General features: G+C 42.3%; 1 long non-coding RNA gene across 1 annotated transcript in view; it reads right to left on the bottom strand.

Moving 5' to 3' along the window:
• Positions 1-10,654: 10,654 nt before the first annotated feature.
• LOC116093273 overlaps positions 10,655-13,128 on the bottom strand; it is a 2,842-nt gene continuing 368 nt past the window's right edge. The window contains exon 2 of the long non-coding RNA XR_004119678.1: positions 10,655-11,461. This is a non-coding gene — a long non-coding RNA (uncharacterized LOC116093273). The remainder of the gene's footprint in view (positions 11,462-13,128) is intronic.

Below are 13,128 nucleotides of genomic sequence, written 5' to 3'. Positions count from 1 at the left end.
CCGTCAACCAAAGAGCATGCAAGAGCAGGACCTAGACCCCCTACACATTTGTAGCACATTATAGCTTGGTCTTCATGTGGAACCCCTAAAAAGTGGAGCAGAGGTGACTCTGCTGGCTGCCATTGGATTAACTTTCCCTAACCATACTGCCTGGTTAGGCTTCAGTGGGAGAAGATTTGCTTAGTCCTGCTAAGACTAGGTGTCCCAGTGTAGGGTAGTACCCAAGAGGGTCTTCCTCTTCTCTGTGGACAGAGGAGAGGAGAATGTGGGGGGCAAGAGACTTGTATGGTCAGAACTAAAAGAGGAGGGAGGGGCTGCAGTCAGGATGTAAAGAGGGTCTTAAAAAAATAAATTGAAGAAAAAATGATGTGGGCCAATCTTTCTTAGAAACAGCATTAGTTCTCTGTTCTCTATTTTCTTCATTTTTATTGAAAATAGCTGTTTTTAATATAGTATATTCTGATCATTGCTTTCCTTCCAATGCTTCCCAGATCCTGCCTTCTTCCCACCCATCCAAATCCACATTCTTTCTTTATCTATCTCACCAGAAACTAAACAGGCAAGGCAGGGGGCAAAACAAACAACAAAAGAAAAGGCTCAAAGATAAACAACAAGAACACATACAGATAGAGAGTCACACATATTTGTTCACACATAAATTTCATAGAAACACAAAATCAGAAAACATAATATATATATATATATATATATATATATATATATATATATATATATATATATATATATATATTAGAAGAAAAAAGCCTGTAAGGTAAGGGAAAAAAAGGTCAAGGGACAAATGAACAACAACAAAAAAAAATCCTTCAAATATTTTCATTGAGTTTGTTTTGTGTTGGCCATCTGTTTTTGGGTATTGGGTCTGCCCTAAAGTGTAATTTGTATACACATGAAACTCCATGGGAGAAAGTTAATTTTTCCTTTGCAGGTGGTTATCAATTGGCTATAGCTTCTGGGTGAGGGACGGTGGTTTGTGTCCACCTATTCTGGCCCTGTGTAGACTTGCACAGTCTCTGTGAATTCACATAGATGTCAGCCCTGTTGTATTGAGAAGGCCTTGTTTCCTTTGTGCATTCCATCCCCACTGGCCCTTACAATCTTTCCAACATCTTTCCTTCATAGTTTCCCGAGCCTTGAGGGGAGGGGGTTGATGGAGACATCCCATTTACAACTGAGTGTTCCAAGGTCTCAAACTCACTGACCATTGTCCACTTGTGGGTCTCTGAATTAGTTCCCATTTATTGCAAGGCAAGGCTTCTTGGTTGGTCAAGAACACACTGACCTATGAGAATAGCAAAATGCTGTAAGGAGTCAAGTAATTGTAACATCCCTTTAGCAGAATAGTTGTATTTCATTTTCCCCTAGGTCCCTGGTTGGTCTAGTTCCAGATTTTGACCATCTGAGCACTGTCAGGCATGAATTTTATCTCAAGGAGTGGGCTTTAAATCGTAAGAATGTCCTACAACTTTGGGTCAGGATTGCACTACTGTATCATGCAGGAAGATCACCATACTAGATCTAAGGGTTTGCATCTGGGTTGATGTTTATCTTTTTCCTTTGGTAGTGTGCATAGTACCTCTTGGTACTATGAACACTGGTCAGTAGGGATGAAGACAGTAAGTAGACAATAGCTCAACTTCTTCATGTTCAATGAGTTGTGTAGATGATCTCTGCAATAGAGCTGCACCATCAGTTTGCTGTTCTCTATTCATTTAAACATGTTCTAATTGAAATAGAATTACTTCTCTCTCTCCCCCTCCCATTCCTCACTCTAGCCCCTAACTACCTTCCTTCTCCACACTCTCATTGATAGCCTTTTTTTATCACTGTTACATACATAAATATGAGTGTATTTGTATATTCGCTTTCACAAATATATAAAATTCAACCTGCTAAGTCTGTTTGTTTCTCTGTTTTCTTTTTGGTGGTATGTATATCATTTTAAGGCTATCCATTCTGGATTGGACAATCAGAAAGAGGACTGACTTATCCATGGGAGGGGCTAATTCTGCCAGCAATCATTGCTTGCCTATAGTTCTTTTTCTAGGGAAAAAACCCTGGCCTTATGGCTTTTACTTCCCACTCCTTCTTCTGTGCTGTTGCTTGAGTCATAGATGCAGGAACCATGATGTAGATGTATGATATGAACTGGGCTCCCTATCATAGGCATTGATTTGTATATTAGGCTCAGTCATGGCTTTCTTTGTCTCTACTGGCTGTAAAAATGAGGGGAGAGATTTCCTTGATGAAGTGTGGTAAATACACTTATCTGTGGATTTAAGGATAAGATCTAGAACACAGCAAGGAATTGTGCTGCTCTAGCAAAGTGGAGATAATACTTTTGTAATATACATGGCATCAGTATCCCCTGGAATTTGGCTAGGCTTCCAGCACCACTCTGTTTAGTGGGCCTTACATCCAATTAGATAGCAAGTGGTTACTACTGACAAGTGAGTTACTCTTACTATACCTTTCTTTATGCATATGTCACCATTCTGAGAGTTGTCATGGTTAGTAGTTGCTGCTGTTGGGTAGAACTATTTGATTGCTTCTCTCCCTTAGCAGCTTGCATGATATTTCTGAAACCATGGCAGTTAGACTGCAAGAAGGGGACTTCATGTCAAATACAACTCTGAGTTATCACAGTTCTATATTCAAAGTGTTTGGTATCTTCAGTAATAGACACCACCCTTAACCCCTGAGGAGCAACCAAAGACTACATTGGTAGTCTCTATTATTTTGTGAGTCACTTGGACTACTCTAACCAACCTTTGGAAAGATTTCTTCTGCCTCATACTGGAGCTTTGGTGAATATATGGTCCTTATGGGTAGCATTGTCAGCCCAAGTGGCTTAACTTCCTTTAAAGTAGGGGTGTGTGTGTGTGTGTATGTGTGTGTGTGTGTGTGTGTGTGTGTGTGTGTGGTATATATATGTATATGTGTGGTGGTATATATGTGTGTATGTGTGGTGTAGTCTTATTGTGTTTAACTTAAGTAAGTATAAAATTAATATGATTCCTTGAGACTTTATCAAAAACTTTAGCATTATTTTTCCTTCTCCCTGCTTCTGCATTTGTATTGACCTCCCTTCTTCCTCCTTTGTTGAAGCCTCCTCCATGTTACTTCATTGGACACTTCATATTACTTATATACACCCATTAACTTCCCAAGTTACACACACACACACACACACACACACACACACACACACAAGCATGCATCCGCACATGTACTACTCATACACATGGTCCCTTTGGAACGTTTGAGCTTGGGATCATGACTAGGCCATTTTCTTATTCCTCCACCTCTGTTGTTGCCCTCTGCAGGCTCAGAGACGTGTCTGGAAATATCAAATGCTCCTGGCCTGCCATTTGGAGATTTTGAGTAAAACCAATAACAAGATGATTGAAAAAACCTGCATGCTGGTCAGCAGTGAAATGGAAGGGCTGAGTATATTGGAGCTGACAGAGAGAAGGGCAGAACTTTGGAGGGTCCAGACCTGTGAGATACTAAAAGGGAGTCTGCCCAGCATTAGTGATGCATGTTGATTCCTGTACCCAGCACATTTGTGAGTGCCCATATGCACACATGTACGCATGCACATCAAGTTTGCACATTCACCTCTATATGCTTCCTAGTGAGTCCCTGTTTCAGGTATATGGAAGAGTGCTGGCAAGTTATGGAAGGGAAGAATATATTGTGGCACTCTGGAGCAACAGAACTGATAAAATGAATGAGCGTGTGTGTGTGTGTGTGTGTGTGTGTGTGTGTGTGTGTAAGAATTTATTACATCAAATTACATTGAAGTAGTAGCAAAATTGTGTCATATCCAAAAGGCTTCGAAGCTGGCACTGCTACGTCTTTGAGGCTGAGTACATCACGTTTGGAGTAGCATCGCAGTGGCTGTCTCACACTGGAGAGGGCAGCAGCCTGGCCGTGACTGCTGTATTTGAGGCTGAGCGTCTCAGCAGTCCCAAGGCAGAGCTGAAAACATGAAAAGTTCCTGGAACCACAATTCCTTAGTCAATATGAGAAACCTAGAAATGCTGGTGCTGGTATCAGGAAAAGGGGTAGCAGCAACAATGGCAGCAGCAGCGTAAATCATCTCACTAGGCTGTAAAAGGCCAAGCCATAGGAGGTAGCTAAAGGAAACTAATCTTCCTTTGACCCGGTTGCTCTTATCTGTACTTCAACTAGAAGACGCTGCTCCAATCAAGGTGAGTCACGTCTCATCAATTAAAGCAGTCAGGACAATGCTTCACTTGCAGGCCGCTACTCGGGTGATTCCTATTTGTGGCAAACTGACATTAAAAGGAATAAGACAACGCACCCCTGGACATACAGACGTGTCATGCTAAAATCATGATTGGCCACAACATGAGCTACTTACCTTGGCTATCTCTAGAACATAGGTTTTTGGTTCTCTCAAAACAACACGTCCCAGATTTCACCTCAGTGATGCTGGTCTTTTCTTAATTACCACGAATTTCTTAGCTCCAGCTAACCAGCATCAATGGCCCCAGTAGTCCCTTCTGTTTTTGACTCTAAAGCCAGAGCCACCTGGTGAAAACTGCTGAGTTCTGCTACTTGCCGGAGCTGGAACATGTTCTATTACTTATCACCAGCTTTCTGCTTTCCTAGTTTTTCACTGCCTATGCTTGGCTATACTGGAACTTAGTTTTTAGATTGACCTTGAACTCAGAGACCTGCTTGTGTCTGTCTCCTGGGATTTAAAGGCATGTACCTTGTTGCCTGGGCCTAAGCTTTTCATGGCCACTTTTCCTCAAGATCTGAATCCAAAACCTGAGTCCTCCAGCCTCAAGATCTGGATCACAGTTGTCCTTTCCATTTCTGGATTGTACTTCATTCCATATTAAAAGTCCAAATGAAAACAATCAAGTAATAACACCTAACATGATATGATTACTCTTTGTTCAACTGCAGATACAAACAGTAAGCTTACCTGGGTCACATCTTGCCCTGAGATTGCCACTCCCTTAATCTGTTTATCTCTTCAAACACAGGATTTACTTCTATTGCACTTCCTGGTGCCCCTTTAATCCTTGAACCATATATTTTATATTTTTTCTTTCTAATTTTCTTATGCTGGATCAAAATGCTCTTCATTTGAGTAAACCAGAGGATAAAGTCTATGCTGATTTTTTGGTTTTTCGAGACAGGGTTTCTCTGTAGCCCTGGCTGTCCTGGAACTCACTCTGTAGACCAGGCTGGCCTCAAACTCAGAAATCTCCCTGCCTCTGCCTCCCAAGTGCTGGGATTAAAGGTGTGCACCACCACTGGCCGGCTGGAATTTCTTTATCTTAGCCTGAAGTAGAGTCTTTGGACAAGGGCAGGAAGCAGTCACATTTTTCACCAAAATATCACAAGTACAAATTTCAAGGCAACATGCTAAAAATTTTTGTCCGCTGAAACCTCTAGGACCCCATAGTTCAAATCATCATCAGTATCAATGCATTACATATTCCTACTAGGATGGCCCATTAAGCCCCACTTAAAGATTCCACTGCTTTCCAAATCCAAAATCCCCAAATCCACATTCTTCCAAACAAAAACATGGTCAGTTAATTCCTGGTACCAACTTCTGTCTTGGTTTCCATTGCTGAGAAGAGACAGCATGACCAAAGCAACTCTTATAAGGGACAACATTTAATTGAGGCTGGCTTGCAGGTTCAGAGGTTCAGTTCATTATCATCATGGCAAGAAGACTGGCAGTGTCCAGGCAGGCATGGTACGGGAGAAGAAACTGAGAGTTCTAAATCTTGATCCACAGACATCAGAAGACTGATTTCCAGGCAGCTAGGAGGAGGGTCTCTCCAAGCCCACCTCAACAGTGACACACTTCCTCCAACAAGGTCACACTTCCTAATAGTGCTACCCTCTGGGCCAAGCATATTCAAACCATCAGTTAATATATTTCACCATTTTTCAAATGCCTATTTGCCCACTTTAGCTGTGTTTCTTCTTACAACTAGATACAAAGAATCAGAAGATAAAATCTTCCTAGACAAAAATGAAACACAGCAGTTAAATACCTTGATGCAGGAGGCAGATAGTTGGCTACTACAACCATTATTAGAATCAAGTGATAATCTGTATTTATTCTCCTTACTTTTTTTATTAGATATTTTCTTTATTTACATGTAAATTTCTCCTTTCCCAGTTTCCCCTCCAAAAAACAAAGAAACAAACAAAAACAACAAGAACAAGCCCCTGTTGCCTACCCCCTCCCCATGCCTGCCACCCCACCCTCTCCCATTTATTGGCCCTGGCATTCCCCTACACTGGGGCACAGAACCTCCACAGGGCCGAGGTCCTCTACTCCTATTAATGATTGAATTTGCAATCTTCTACTATACACATGCTTCCAGAACAATCAGACCCACCATGTGCAGTCCTTGGTTGGTGGTTGCTGAGGGGTTTGCAGCCCCTTAAGACAAACAACAATATGAACTAACTAGTACCCTCAGAGCTCCCAGGGTATTCTCCTTACTTTTTAAAAATTTATTTAGACTTTGATATTTTTGTGCATGCATATAATAAATTCTGGTCACCAAATACAATCTGATTTCCCCAGATCCTGATAGTACTGCAGGTTACAACATTAAATATCTTTCATTCACTTCCTTCTATCAAGATGTTAAACCAGTTATCATACCATGCATGGTTGTCACTATAGTACTTTAGTCCTGGTCCTGATGAACTTGTCTGTAGGGTATAGGAGGGGATGTAGAAATGATGATGTAGGAAATAGATGCTGGAATAATGCCCTATTTGGAGAGGAGACCCAGAGCCTTCAGTCTCAGCAGAACCAGGAAGAGGCCTAGGAAAACTACCCTCAACAGAAAGCTCTGTGGACCTAGATCAAGGGACCTCAGGTTCCACAGTTACAGGGAAGGTAGAGCAGGGCTGAGGAGCATTTCTGTTCACATCTAATCACAGCTCTGCTGTAAATGCCTACACAAATGTGTGCTTGCTACTTTTAAAGTAATGTACTGAGTGCAAGCACCGAAAAGAAGCTTCTATGTTGCCCTCCCTCCCCACATTTGTTGTCCCCACGCTCACTGATGCATCAATTTCTGATTTTTTCTCTGTGTCTCCTTTGGTTTCTTAATGGAACATTCGCTCAGGACCTGCCTCGTTATATCAATCCATTCCTTAACTATTGTGGTCTAGGATTGTTATCAACATTTAAAAGAATTTTCATCCCTGACTGAAACCCTTCTGTCCCTAACATCTACAGTGTTACACCAATGTCAAACCTGCTGGTCCCTCTCCTGCACTAGGCACCACTTGGACAGTATCCACAATGTGCCACAAGCCAGGCCTGGTCACCTGAGGACAGAAAAGAGATAGCCAGAGCCCCGAGGAGTTCCCTTGCCTGCAAATTGCTGCCAGTGTTGTGGACATAATAGCTATGCCAGAAAAAACTCCTAGGAAGGTCAAATGTATGGAAATAGCAGAGCAATGGCAGTCTCTGAGCTCCTGGGAACAAGATGAAGGGACATTTTAAAAATATATGCTATTCATTACAATTTCCCTTCAGCCAAGGGAAAAAAGAAAGACCTGCCAGCAGCAGCAGTCCCAGCCCCTCCTCCATCTCCTTGACCAGCAGAAGTGTGTCCCTCTTCAGCATCTCCCATGCCAACAGAAATTCCCACTGAAACAGAAGTGACAGCTCTAAGGTCACCCTCCTCTTCTCTCTTCGCAGTCATGTAATGGCTGCATCCACCTCTCATCACAGATTCAATTTCCTTTGAAAACCAGAACCACATCTATCTCAGAAGAGGCTTGTTGTCCCTAACTCTAACTAAATGGAAACCTCCACAGTAAGCCACCCTGTGTCTCCCATCTGCCCCATAGACAATACAGTAGACTTTTTCAAGATGGACAGAAAGGCTTGTGCTTCTGTAGTAAACACTGCTGCCATGGATGAAACCATGACCCATTTCATGGCTGTATCCTGTTCCCACAATGCCACTAGTCTCAAGCAACACCTACTATGGGAAGCTGAAAGGGAGTCCTATGGGGGAAAACAACAAACAAAACCACCCTACATTTTCTTCAGACTTCATACAGAAAGAAAAGTGTGTGTGTGTGTGTGTGTGTGTGTGTGTGTGCATGCGTGTGTGTGTGTGTGTGTGTGTGTGTGTGTGTGTGTGGTGGGGAGGTCTCCTAAATGAGCTCAGAGTTCATTTGAGAGCTATATTTCTGCTATGTGTCAAAGAGGAGTTAGTGAAGCTCCTATCTCCTTCCCCAATGCCCCAGCTCCTTGGCTTCCATCCTCTCATCGTGGTTAGGCCATTAGTCTTCTTCCTCCAATATTGCCAAGAAACCAAGCATTCAGAGGAATGAGGAACCACCCTGTGGAGACTCCATTCTCCAAGTTCAACTGACCACATCCCACAATATAGTCTCCTCTGCCTTCTTCCCAGTAGGAAGGTAGACCTGAGGAGAGTAATGGCCAGCAATAGAGATACTGAGCAGGATGAAAACCTGAGGGTCAGGCACTGAGCAGCACGAGAAAACAACACTCCCTTTGAATTGCACTCACTGTGCTATATGTATCAGCTACCTACCAAAGGAAACCGAAGGTTCTATCAGAATATACTTTCTGCTACACACAGCTATAAGATACTAATTTGCAATTAAAAACCTCAAATGTCACCCTCTATCTGATATTTGGGGGTTCATTCTAGTATAAAGAATGAGCATTCTAATACAAACAATGCCAAAATAAACACAATAAATAAACCAAAAATGTCTCTTTGGAAACATGAGTAATGCTTTGAAAACAGCCTTGTTTTTGTTATTTGGAAATACAAATATATGGTAAAAATCCCAGCAATTAGGCAGGGGGGAAGAGGTAAGAGGGAGGAGCAGTGGGGGAGGGGAGAGGGAGGGGGATCGTCCTCAGCTACATAGTAAGTCTGAGGTCAACCTGAGCTATAGGACTACATGAAACCTGCCTCAAAAAAATTAGTGTTTGTGTGTGTGTGTGTGTGTGTGTGTGTGTGTGTGTCTGTGTGTATGTGTGTATGTGTCTGTATCTGTGTGCATGCATATGTATTTTCTGCATCCAAGAAACATAAAATGTTAGATGCAAAACCAATATAGTAGTCATCAGAATTCTACTTTGATGAGGATTAGCAATTAATTTTTAATTGTGTGGTAGACTGCATAATAAATACACCCCAAAGATGTTCCATCCTAATCCCTGGAACTTTTGAACATGTTACCTTACATATCAGTTAAAGATTCTGAGATGAGAATACTGAGTTCATTTGACTACATAAATAGGATCATGCAGTATTTGTTTTAACAAAACCCACACAAATTTGGAGATAACAGGATATCATTCTTCCAAAGGCTGAATGGTATTCTGCTGTGTATAGTTAACACATTCTTCAAATCCACTCATCTAACAGTTGCCATTTATTTAAGCTGTTTCCGGATCTACTATTATTATTGTTGTTGTTTTTGCTGCTGCTGTTATCTTCTTAATTTACATCCTGATCCAGCTTCCCCTCCTTCCTCTCTTCCCAGTTTCTCCCACTCACCTCCCCACTCCTTCCTCCATGCACTCCTCCCTTTCTCATAAGAGGAGCAGTCTGCCACAGATATCAACCAGCCTTGGCAAGTCAAATTGCAGTAAGACTAGGCATCTTCTATTGAGGATAGATGAGGCAGCCCAGTTAGGGGAAGGTGATCCAAAGACAAACAATGTAGTCAGAGACAGCCCCTGCTCCTGCTGTTAGGAGTCCCACATAAAACCAATCTGCAAAAAAGTTGCATGTGTACAGAGGTCTAGGTCAGTCCTGTGCATGCTCTCTGCTTAGCCACTCACACTCTATGAGTCACTATGGGCCCAGTTTGATTCTGTACGTTTTCTTGTGTCCTTGACCTCTCTGGCTCCTTCAATCCTTCTTCCCCCTCTTTCATAGGATTCTCCAAGCTCCACTTTAATGTTTGGCTGTGGGTCTTTGCCTATGTTTTCATTAGTTGCTGGGTGAAGCTTCTCTGATGGCAGTTATGTTAGACTCCTGTCTGCAAGTTCAGTAGAATATCATTAACAGTGTCTAACTGGGCTCCCTCCCATAGCATGGGTTTCAAACTTGGCCAGACATTAGTTGGTCCTTCCCATAACTTCTGCTTCACCTTTTACCCCTGCACAGTTTTTAGGCAGGGCAAAGTGTGGGCCTAAGTTTTTGTGGCTGTATTGGTGTCCCAATCCCTCCATTGGAAGTCTTGCCTGGTTACAGGAGATGACTGGTTCATAACCCCCATTGCTAGCTAGGGTCACCATCAAGTGACCTGCAAGTTTCCATTGTCCTAACTTTCCCTAGGAATTTGCCCTCTCCCAATCCGGCTGTTTCTCCAAGTACTCTCTCCCTATGTCCTCCCCCAACTTCATCTCTCCAATTTCAAGAAAACAGGTGAGGGAAATAAACAAAACTGCTTATGACCTGAAAATGGAAATGAAAGCAGTAAAGAAAGTACAAACTGTTTCTGCATCTTAGCTACTGTTTTCTAGGCAGAGCTATGACTATTATCTGAACCTGTGCTGCCATCTAGTGGCAACGAAAGCCATTAAGAAAACAACTTTTGGGACTGGAGAGATGGTCCAGACAGCTTGTGCCCTTTACTGTATCCATAGAGCATAAGAACATGAGCTTAGCAGAAAGCCTTGGGAAGTGAACTAAGGCAGATTGTGAGTTATGGCAGAGAAGGGAAGGACTCCCCCTTGAAGAATGATTCCATTTACTCACCAAGGCCTCCTTCACATAGCCCCTGCCTGGGTGCTTCTCTTTCAGTCCTAGTAACAGTTTCTCCCTTGTTCTTGGAGCTCTCAGTAGATGGGAAAATGTGTGTTTGTTGTAGGAAGTAAGGAGCACTGAGCTCCTAAGCAGGGGAGACTGAGGTCTAAATCACATTGGATGTTCCTTTCTGCTTGGGACTCTGGAGCAGATGAAGCTGTGTCCCAGTCAAATCCATGGTGACTGTAGATTTCCAGTGTTCAGGGAGCTGCCTTGCTGTTGTTGTTGTTGCTAGCCCGATACAAATATCTTAATGATGACTGCTGGCACTTAGAGAAGACCCATACCTGCCTGGAATCAGATGTCTCTCTTTAGACACTTCATTTAATTCTTAGCTCATCTCCCATATCCATCTATAGTTTCCTCAAAGAATCATTAAAACAGTTCAAATTTGAGGCTCTAGAATGGCAAGAAAGAGGCTTAAAGAAAAAAAAATTCCCTCCTCTGTAGCAAGGGCTCTGTGTGAGGAAGGGGGACGGTGTCCTGAGCTGCTTCCCAGCAGATGCTTTTCCAGGGTATGCTAGGCAGGCTAGAGAGGGCATCTCTCCACTATAGCAGCAGGTGACGGCGAAGGCAGCAAAATTCTGCATGAAGGACAGGTTCTTAAACTGTAAAGAAGGTGTAAAAATAGATACCAGTTAGATGAAAGGGGCAAAGAGGAAGGGTGTTTCAGTTAGAGTGAATGACTCAAAGCTGCTTAAATATCTGATTGACAGTACGATTTTATTATTGAGAGACTAGCATGCTAGGTTAGGTACTTGGCCCTGGGGAATCAAAGATTAAAAATAAGTGATTTAGTTCTCTAGACCATCAAGTGATGTAAATAGATTGAGACTTCTTGAACTGCAATATGGTGATTTAAAAAAAAAAATAAAAACACCTCAGAATGCACCAGGCCTTACAGTATAGACCAGGACACTATGCCCAGCAAGTTTAAGGCTATCCTGGGTAACTTAATACCCTGTCACAAAACAAGAAAGAGAACTGGGAGTATGACTCAGCAGTAGAACACTGGCCTACCCTGTGCAAAGCTCAAGGTTTAATCTCTATTTCAATATAGATAGATAGATAGATAGATAGATAGATAGATAGATAGACAGACAGACAGATCCAAATGATCGGGCTGACTGCTTTAACTATCAGTTTGGATCAGATAAATGTTTAGGGTAACTTGTTTATGAACTTCAAGTTAGGGATGGAAGAAGCAGAACATGCCTGGCAGAAAATAAAATGTAATTTCCAGGAAAAAAAAGGAGTAAATTTGGGGAACTGTAAGCAGTCTAATCCCAGGAATGATAAGAAAAGTAAAAAACTAGTCTGAATCCTTGGGACATATTAAGGCTTCTGTAGAATCAATGAGCAACTTTGAGCCTCATCTTAAGTTTTATAGCCTTTGCTTTATTAGAAATCCATCATAACCATATAATAAAGCATAAAATTGAGGTAAGGAGTCAAGGAGATCTATGACAATGACACTGGGTAAGACAATAGTCCAGCAGAGAATAGGACTGACTGAGGTAGATGCATAGTTCCCAAACACTGGTCAGGAGCCTGTGACTTAAGAAACTTCTGGCAGATCCTAAGGGCACAGATGCTATGGAAGGAGGCAGCATGCTGCGTGAGCCCAGGTTCTGACACAGCAGTTTTATTGGATATGGATATTGTTTAGAGTTTGGGGCTCACAATAAAGAGCATGTTAGGAAAGACCAGGTAGAAGAATTCTGATTTTGTTAAATCAGTTTGAGAGGGTGAGAGAGGGAAGAGAGAGTGCAGGTGTGGAACTTCTTTGGCTTTGTTGCAGTGACATACAGTGTATGAGGGGCAAAAGAGACTGGAAGTGGGAAGGCTTCTCAGAGAAGGGTGATTTCAGAATAGTAGACAAGGCTAGAGAAGCAGGAGCCTGTCCAGGTCCTGGGGCACAGAAGGGAAAGGGCTGAAAAAAAGCAACAGCCTCAAATACCATAGTGAAATCAACAAGATAAACACAGAGCAAGACCTACGGAGGTATCATAGGCATTTCTTCTGCCTCCCCCCGTACAATGAGCATAACACATAGCTAACAGTAACTGAAGAAAGAAAGACACATGCAGCTGTTGTGCAGGCAAACACAGCTCACAAAGAATCCCACAAGTCACAAATGAGGCACAGGGAAAGGAAAACTGGTGATAGCTTTGATTAAAGTCGTGTCCAAGAGGTTCTCTGAGGGTGAGTTGGTTTGATCCAACAGAAAAATCTAGAGAAGAACCTATTAGATACCTGTCTTTGCAGGAGAGAG

The sequence above is a fragment of the Mastomys coucha genome, unplaced genomic scaffold, assembly GCF_008632895.1.
Source record: "Mastomys coucha isolate ucsf_1 unplaced genomic scaffold, UCSF_Mcou_1 pScaffold16, whole genome shotgun sequence".
Lineage (NCBI taxonomy): Eukaryota > Metazoa > Chordata > Mammalia > Rodentia > Muridae > Mastomys > Mastomys coucha.
This window is presented reverse-complemented; position numbering and strand designations above follow the sequence as displayed.